Below are 10,100 nucleotides of genomic sequence, written 5' to 3'. Positions count from 1 at the left end.
GATCTTTGGGCCCAAAGGGATAACGCTTATATTTTATTGGGCCTTCAATGACCCAATATTTTATAAAAGGACTTTCAATAGCTTTATGTGATAGTGGGCCAAAGTGTCCCATTAGAAAAGCTAGTAAGGTCACAATAATCAAGTGCGAGTTGGACCATTGTGTCTTTCGCATCCACGACAGGCTAAGGTTCTTACGATAGTAGTGGGACATAATGCCCCCTTCTCTTCATTTGTTAAGGCTTACGGGAAATCAAAGTAGACAATAATTAGGACGATATACAATATGTATTAATCAATACTAATTCGTTAAGACAATACAAAAATCAGTAATAACAAATACATTTCAACATCGGAAAACATCGGGTTTTCCGGGGAATTTAATACTACTTGTTCAAAACATTATAACAATATTACAAAATACCCTTCGTGTATATATATATATATATATATATATATATATATATATATATATATATATATATATCCTTACTATATTATTAAGGATATTTTCCATTTCTTGAAAATTAAGAGGTATACATTTTATAACACCATGTACAATCTATTAAGCTTACAATGTATACATATACACGCACCTATCATTGTAACGTATGGTCGTAGCTTCTCATGGAAAACCCTAATACCCTCTAGACACTATCAGCCATCGTTTTTTCCAAAAGCTTCTTCCAAAAATATTCCGTCTACCTCCTCACTTTCTTCAATCTCTAATAGGCTTTCATTACCACCACCCTCCTATAGTCAGCGCTATCGCCACCCTGACGACGTTGTCGTTACCTTCAGTCGTCGTCTGCAACCCCGCTTCTACCTAGAAACCGTAACTCTATCTCGCTGCCACCATCGGACATTATTAACTGCAAGCCCTAACCCTAGAGTGTCCCCTCCATCACTAATTCTATGGCTTTCGCCGTGTTCATCTTCGCCTTACTTCTCAAAGTCTCCACTGCCCTTTCTAGTCAGAACATAACCCATCTATTCTCTGTCGTCCTCATTTTTGGCGACTCCACTGCAGATTCTGGCAACAACAATTACATAAATACCCCATTGAAAGCCGACCATCCCCCATACGGGGAAGACTTTCCTGGAAAAATCCCCACCGGTCGGTTTTCAAATGGAAAACTGGTGTCGAACTTTTAGGCGTCTCTGCTGGGAATAAAACAAACCGTTCCTCCGTTCCTGGAGCTTAATATCTCCGATTTTGATATCCGCACCGAAGTGAACTTCGCTTCCACCGGATTGGGCTACGATGACATGACGGCTCAGATTTCACAGGTGATTCCTGTGACGAAGTAGTTGTATTACTTTAAGGAGTATATAAAGATATTGAAGAAAGTTGTGGGGATCAAAGTTGAGGGGGCGTTAGTGTCAATTAGTGCTGGAACAAATGATTTCACGATTAGCTACTACAATCTGCCTTCTAGAAGAGACAATTTCTCAATGGACGATTACCATGATTATATATTGAAGAAGCTTCAGAATTTCGTCAATGTAACTCTCTCTCTCTCTCTCTCCCCCTCTCTCTCTCTATGTCTTTATTTAAACAGTTTGTTTGATTTTGTGGTTATGGTTGATAGGAGTTGTACAAGATCGGACGTCGAACAATGGTGGTTTCAGGGCTACCTCCGATGAGGTGTTTACCGATTCAAATGTTATCCAGATTCTCGAGAACATGTTTGACGGACCAGGACACCGATGCTCGAGTCTACAATCTGAAGTTCATGAAAGCGCTGCCGCAGATTCAATCTTCTCTGAAAGAAAGCCGGATTATGTACACAGATATCTACACTCCGATGACGGAGATGATCCGAAATCCACGAAAAATGGTATATTTGTGGAATTAATTTTAATTCCCATTAATATTTATTCATATGTGTTTAATCAAATTGCATTCTTGTTTGTTTGCTAATTTTATATACACACCACACCACACCACATACCTCCTACTTTTGTTTTTTGAGTGGCTTACAGGTCGAGTTGGTGTGTGAATTTAATTGGTTTAGTTATACCTTTTGATTGCAGATCCATACTTGAACAGATGCTGGTACAATGTCTCCCTTTGAACACGGGGAGGTTTTTGTTCTTGACGATGGTGGAGAGGTGCTACTTGCTCTCACTAGCTTTAAAAATATTGATTATGATGATGATATTAATCTCTTTCCATATGATATTTTGATAGGTCGACCTAGATTTGGGTAACTATGAACGCTTCTTAGACGTGAGGCTTCCTAGAGATAACAACATAACCACTGGAAAGATATATCAGGTACCATTACCATTTACCAAAATTTGTGTTGTATTATTTCTACACTCTGTAGCAGTGATTAGTGCCAGATTCTTTCAGTAATTTGTTCTCATTTTGCCAGTCTGTTCTTCCACTAGGTCAGAAAAATAAACTCACCTTCAGTTGGACATTGAACTTAGATACACACAACTTCCTAAATTCTTAAAATTTAAAAATAATTACACTAAGTAAGTTAAGTAAACAACAAACAACACAAGACATTCTTGAATTTTGAAAAAAAAAAACAATTTTTCACTTTAATATGTTATGTTCCATTGTTCAAATCATATATACTAAGCAATTTGAAGTTGTTATATATCCATCCCAGTGTTCTTAGTTTTCTTTTTGGGTTGGTTTTATTTGATTACAGTTAAGGGGTCAAATTCAGATGCGGAATTGGATTCCAATTCTGATTCTGATGATCATGATCCTCAGACATAATCTACATCTATAGATGCAGCAAATAAGAGAATACAACAAGAAGGGCAAGATGAACTACAACTTAACATCAAAGAACAACCTGATGAGTTTCGATTGCCAACACAAGAGGTTTACTTCTTTTTTCTTATCATTTGTGGTTACATGACATGTTATGTTGCATTTACTTCTTGAGGTAATACTAATCTACTAATCTTTGATATATTTTGTATGATAAATTCTATGTATTTTTCACCAAATTCCAATTGTTTCTATAATGTTACATTTTGTTTAGATGTTTCCACCCGTTGAACTTATGGAACTAATTGAAGCTTTTGAAAAGCCAAGGTCTATCACCCTACTGAACGAACACTAACTAATACACAAAGAGGTGAATTTGAAGACATGCTTCGTGCCCTAACATTAGAAAGAATTCAAAACAAAGAAGCAATGGGTTTTGCATTATATAATGTTGACGCTGCTGGAGAGGTAAATATGGGTAAAATCAGATAGTCACTTAACCAGTTTCTTAGAGTTAAGGGTAAATTGGTAATTTTACATTGATGTTAGTAATTATTTTCAAAGTTTATTGGCCTATATTGAATGTTTTTTCCAAGAAAATTTGCACATACTTTCCATTAATAACTGATGTATGGATAAAATGATATATGCCTGGGGAAGTTTGTATGAACATTTTGCCAAGAGTTGTTGAATAAGAAATACCTTTACCTTTTTGTATGACATTAACACATTTTATATTTTCAGAAAATGTTTGCAGTGAAGGCTCAAGAAGCGTTAAAAAAACTTATCATAGTTTAGAAGTTGGTTGAAGTCCATGGAAGGTGCAGAAGAGTTTTTCCCATAATTATGAAGCTTTTGCTAATTTATGAACAACAATAATAATAATAATTCTTTTTACATATTTCTCTTTTGTCTCTTAACTTTGTTTTATTTTGGTTATTAGAAAAATGTTTTTATTAAGGCTAAATGCAAGAAATGGCAAATTACTTTCAATAATTTCTTAATTATAGCATCTACAACAGATTTAAAGGAATACGATGTAAAAGATATTATTTTCATATTTCCCACTTAGTTCTTTTTTTTTTTTTTTTCAGAAAATGGTATGTGTATTAGAAGTTAGCAATGTACATTTTAATCATTTTGGGAAATAACAACATATTTTTATAGATAATTTAAAGTAGAATGCCCTAATGTGACCATTTCAAAGGTACAATACTATGTTTATTTTCAAAAAAGTTATTAAAAAGGAAATTGTGTAAAATTTTCCGAGGGCAGAAATTCACGTAAATTTATGCATGGACTAAAAATCACAAGACAATGGGATTCGGTAATAATCAATAAATTGTATTGCTATTTAAGGGTTAATAGATCTAAATACAATGCTATTGAGAGTAAAACCAAAAAAAACATAGGTTAACAAAAATGATCCATGTTCAATTTTATGAAAGAAAGATGCTATGGTTTGAACCTGGCCCGAAACAAATCTTTTAGTAAAACTATGAGTTATCTTTGTTAAATGTGTTTCTTAACTAATTCAACAATTTTATGGTATACTAACTAATAATAACAATTCAAATTACCAAGTTAATAAACAAATCTTAAATATTTATGAAATATTCGTCAAATCTAAAATACAAAGTTAATCAAACTAGAATAATATGTAGAAGAAAATTTTGATTAACATCCATGACAAAAATAACACCAGCTATAAACGAACCAAAAAATTGAACGAACTTTCTTTAACCAAACTGAAAAAAGTCCAAAAATCCAATTCAATTAGCCTGAAAATCATTACGTTTTTTTATCCGAAATGTGGTTTTTTTTTTATAAAATGAGAGACCGTAAGGTTCGGCACACTACCTCCTAATAAACCCTTTAAAGTACCTTTTAAACCCAAATTCACAATTCTCAAACACTAAACAACACCTTACCCTAAACTATAAATGCTAAACCTAAAACATACTTGAATTTTAAAAAATATTTAAATTGATTAGCATAATTTTTACCACGTAACATATTTTACTTTTTGTAAGCCAAACCAAAAACACACTTTAATTTTTTATCCCGAAAAGATACTTATGTCAATTAAGTCCCAATCAACATGTTTCATTTTGGTTCCGTATACATTAAAGAAATCGTTGAATTAAGCGTGTCGAGGTTTAAATACAGGTATGATATGGTTAGGGATGTCTCGTTTGATATATTTAAGCGTGTCGGGATTTCCGCTAAGAAAGAGACACATGTTAAATTCTTGACTGACCCGACAGAAGGAAGGTAACCCTCAGATCGGCTAACATTTTGATTTTTGGATGGGTCGGAGGGAAACACGCATGTTTGGATCTTACAGGGGTATCCCCTCTCGTGGGCCTGAGGGTTGGGGGTTTCACAACGGGACATACTGCTTTAAAAGCAGCCACATGCAAAGTCACCAAACATGAGAGATTGTGCCTGGAAAATCAACACGTGCTCATACCATTTGCATTTGATACGTTTAGTTTCGTCGCACCGGATGCGGTAGAGCTTCTTAAAAGAGTACAACGAATCATGCATAGTAATGTTATGTCCCCTAGATCTTAGGATGTAGTCTTTAAAAGAATTAGTTTTACCATTCAAAAAGACTTAGCGGCACAATTTGTTGCCCGTTTTCCATCTCACTAATTGTACGATGACAATTAAAAAACTGTCAAATTTATAAAAAAATAATAATAATAATAACATTTCAAATTAACATTAATGTTTGGTCCTATTGTTCCAAAATCGCTAATTGAAAATAATGTTTGTTGATACTTCCCATTACGTTAAGTCTTATTTTTAATATGACATGTTTCCTAAAACAAAATAATCGTTTAATTGAAAGTAATTATTGTCCGCCGAATAGAAACTAATTGCCGAATCATACATGTTTTCGAGTAGAATAATTTCCGAAATAAAATATTCGTACCCGTCGCTTGGCGCGGGTAAACGGCTAGTATATATATATATATATATATATATATATATATATATATATATATATATATATATATATATATATATATATATATATATATATATATATATATGTTTTTTTTAAATCATTCATGCATCAACTTATGGATCTCACGCTTTGATAAACAAAAGACTTTTTAGAAAATATCGGATTTTCTAGGTTTTTACAAAACTGCACAAACCATTTTATCAAATCATTTCTTATCAACTCACCAACATTTCATATGTTGACGTTTTTCCAAAATAACTTGTATTCTCAGGTAACAAGTAAGCGGAAGAGTATTATGAAGTAATGATAGATGTTATGTTGTTAAAAATACTCAAACTATTTATGTTATGAATGTGTAATGTTAAAACAATGTACTTGATGTGAACAATTCCAATTGTAATATAGTGATGCGTGGTGACGTTTATGTTATGATTCATGTATATTCATTGTGATGATATTCAATTAAAGTCACACGAGCCCTCGGACGTTTCCGTCGTCTGGTTCGGGGTGTGACACTCATCCTAGTGGAACGTCTTGGAGGTACAGACTCATCTATCAGCTCAACTGGAGTTTCCTCCTCAGGTTGGCTGACAGTATTTGAGGTTACATCATCACTTGACTATTGAAGCTCTTCAAGATAAATTTGCCTCCCACTGTCCCCTTGTCTTATAAATTCTCTCTCACGAAAGATTCCTCTTCTTGCTACAAAGACCACATTATCACTGGGTCAATAGAAGAGGTAACCAAAGGATCTCTGTGGGTACCCGATGAAAATACACCTCTCTCTTTGGGGTTCAAGCTTGTCATGAGTCTCACGCCTCACAAAAGCTTCACGACCCCAAATCTTGATATGGTCCAAATTGGGCACTTTCCCAGTCCAAATCTCGTCAGGTGTTTTGGCAAACTTTTTAGTAGGGACTAGATTAAGGATATGGGCGGTAGTCTCTAAGGCATACCCCCAGAAAGAGATTGGTAACGAAGCTCGACTCATCATGGAACGAACCATATCCAACAAGGTTCGATTGCGCCACTCAGCCACACCATTCAGCTGTGGTGTCCCAGGAGGTTTCAATTGTGAGACAATCCCACATTCCTTAAGATAGTCAACGAACTTAATGCTAAGATACTCTCCTCCACAATCAGATCGGAGCATCTTGATGTTCCTGCCCAATTGATTCTCAACTTCCTGCTTAATCTCTTTGAATTTTTCAAAGGTTTCTGACCTATGCTTGATTAAGTAAATATATCCATATCTACTGTAATCATCAGTAAAAGTCACATAATAGCGATTAGCATCCCTTGTAGCCACTCTGAAGGGCCCACACACATCCGTGTGTCCAAGGTCCAACAAACCTTCACCCTATCACAAGTACCTGTGAAGGGTGACTTTGTCATTTTTCCAAGCAAACAAGATTCGCAACTATCATCTGACTTAAGGTCAAATGATTCCAAGACTACATCACCCTTCATAGGTACTTGGTCATTTTTCCAAGCAAACAAGATTCGCAACTATCATCTGACTTAAGGTCAAACGATTCCAAGACTCCATCCTTTTGGAGTTGGCCTACACGTTTCTTGTTAACATGTCCAAGACGACAATGCCACAAGGATGCTTTATCCAAGCTATCTGAAGAATCAATATACAACACATTATTTCCTAAATTTTCTACAACATTCAAAGCTTCATATACACCATCACAAGGTAATGCTTTAAAGTAAAATACATCATTATGAGAAACATTAATAGCACCATTATTATTATCAAATGCAAATGTAAAACCTTGTTTGTACAAGCCATGAAAAGAAATAATATTTCTCGCCATTTCCGGCGAGTAACAACATTTATTCAAATCTAACATTAACCCATTATTAAGCAATAAAGAATAAACTCCTATCTTGGTGACAAGTGATGCTTTCCTGTTGCCCATGACTAAGTTTATCTTCCCGTGCTCCACTTGCTCACTTCGTCTTAGGCCCTACAAATCAGTACAAATGTGAATACAACAACCTGTATCAAGCACCTAAGAATTAGCATTAGATGAGTTATTAGACAATATTGTATAAATACATGCATGGGTCGGTTTAATCTTCCCATCCTTTACATCTTGTAGATATTTGGGGCAACTTCGCTTCCAGTGCCCCTTTTCCTGGAAAAAGAAGCATTATGCTTCCCTTGGGTTTGAAGAAGCGGCAATGGGACCTTTCTTTGTCCCACTTGAAGAGGAACCATCAAAGGGCTTACCCTTGGTACCCTTTGAAGGGGTTTTCCTCTTCTTACCCTTCCCCTGCCCAATTGTAAGAACAGGGGCTGCTGAAGGAGTAGAAGTAGCAACCGCTTTACCCTTAAGGCCATTTTCAGCTGTCCTTAAGAGTCCTTGAAGTTTGCTAAGCTTGACTTCCTCCTTGTTCATATGATAAGTCATATGAAACTGATCATAACTTGGAGGTAAGGAATGGAGAATGATGTCAATCGCCATTTCCTTAGGGAAGTCAACATTGAGCTTTAGCAACCGATCAACGAACCTTTGCATCTTTTGCAAGTGACCGGTGATGGGTTCACCATCCTTCATCCTTGCGGTTATCATTGAGAAGATGATTTCATACCTCTCTTGGCGTGCGCTCTGATGATACCTTTCCATCAGATCCAGGTGCATCTCATAGGGGTAGAAATCTTCATAAGACTTTTGGAGCTCCGGAGTCATTGTGGCCATCATGATGCAGGATACCTTAGTAGCATCCTTCTCATGTGCAATGAACTCTACAAACTCTTATGGGGTAGCAGTGGCTTCGTTAACAACCTTAAGCTCCTGTCGAGGACATACTCCTTGTCCTCATAGTGGGTAATCATTCTAATGTTTCCGATCCACTCATTGAAGTTGGATCCATCAAAGATGACCTTACCACACAAGTTCATTAGGGAAAAGGAGCCTGTAGGGTTTGAGCCAACAGCGTTATTGGAAGACATCCTAAATAAAAGGAAGACAAGTTTCATTAGATTAAGAGTCCTTTATAAGTCACCCAAATGAAATATTAAGGCTAGGATCCAACAAACTATTTATAGTTGGAAGAGGTATGTTGTAATCCCCACTATAAAATATTTGAAGGTAGGTAAATGATGATTTACCAATTTACACCATAAGAACGAAATATTTTATTATTAGGTTTAATTGGTTTTGAAATTCCTAGATCTTTTGAGATACATTGAACTTTTCAATGGCATGTTTGAATCTCGATTGTGCCCTCTCAAGTTTGTGACTGTGATGTCGAGGATCACAAACAAGGTGTGAATAACCATACAAATTGACTTGGTACCCTTAACCATATTACCTAATTGATGTGCCGGTTAACCACACACGCTCCATCGATCTATAATAAAGTCAAGTTACCCTTTTCCACACTTACTAGTCCTTGTTAGTGTGCCAGTTAACCACACATGCTCCACTAACGACTTGGTAAGGTACAAAGTGTAAATTTATGGGCTAGAACCTATTTCACATTTTTCGAAAGTAACTAAGATTGGGAATTGATAATGTATAGTTACTTTATAATTCATTATACTTTTAATGAGAATTTAAAGTCATATCCTACCCGTTCAGCTAACGACCCTCCACCGATCAAGGTAGCGGTAGGTGAGAGTGGACACCCATTAAGTCACCATTTTATAGGCAACAACCTTATACCCCCCTCATAGACCGGCTTCGTGAATGAGGCCTACTAACCGTAACAATGACATATTCATATACATATCTATATAATAAAATTATGATAATAGTATAAGTGTTGATTTTTAAACTTTTAAAAATCTAAGGTTTAATTTGGAATTAAAGTATTAATGTGTAGGACTTTACAAATTCCAAAACTTGAGTGCAAGAATTGAAACTATTCCAAGGCTCTTCAATTTGTAACTTATGAGTTTTAATGGTTTATAAAAATGAACACTCTTCATTTTATGAAACCTCTTTGTTCTTTAATCACAATTTAAAGAAGTGACTTTTGGTTATCCATAACTTGAGGACAAGTTATGGACTCCATCATTGCCATTAAGATCAAGAATTAAACACACATGAAGGTTACACATAACTTCTATGATCTTTTAAGAAAACTCATAATAACACATATTCATCACAAGCAATTTCAAGAAATCATATTAACACATATAATAATTAATAATTGATAAAAGTCATGTGAAATGGGTTAACATAATCATTACCACTTTAAAAAAACAGATTTTACAAGCCCAAAACAGTTTGGGATAATGATTTTAATCCATTTCCAACAACAAAAGTCGAAAAACTGCCCAGCGCGCACGTACTCGTCGAGTGCATGAACCTACTCGGCGAGTAGGATGAATCTGTTCATGGAATCAGCGAGTCCTCCCCATGAACTTGG

The 10,100-nt window shown here is 35.4% G+C and overlaps 1 pseudogene; it reads left to right on the top strand.

The window, feature by feature from the left end:
- The first annotated feature begins 909 nt into the window (after nt 1–909).
- LOC111910827 (GDSL esterase/lipase At1g58430-like) lies at nt 910–2,737 on the top strand (annotated as a pseudogene).
- The last annotated feature ends 7,363 nt before the right edge of the window (nt 2,738–10,100 follow it).

Source organism: Lactuca sativa, chromosome 8 (assembly GCF_002870075.4).
Source record: "Lactuca sativa cultivar Salinas chromosome 8, Lsat_Salinas_v11, whole genome shotgun sequence".
In the NCBI taxonomy this organism is placed as follows: domain Eukaryota; kingdom Viridiplantae; phylum Streptophyta; class Magnoliopsida; order Asterales; family Asteraceae; genus Lactuca; species Lactuca sativa.
Note: the sequence above shows the minus strand (reverse complement) of the source record. Positions and strands in the feature narration are given on the sequence as shown.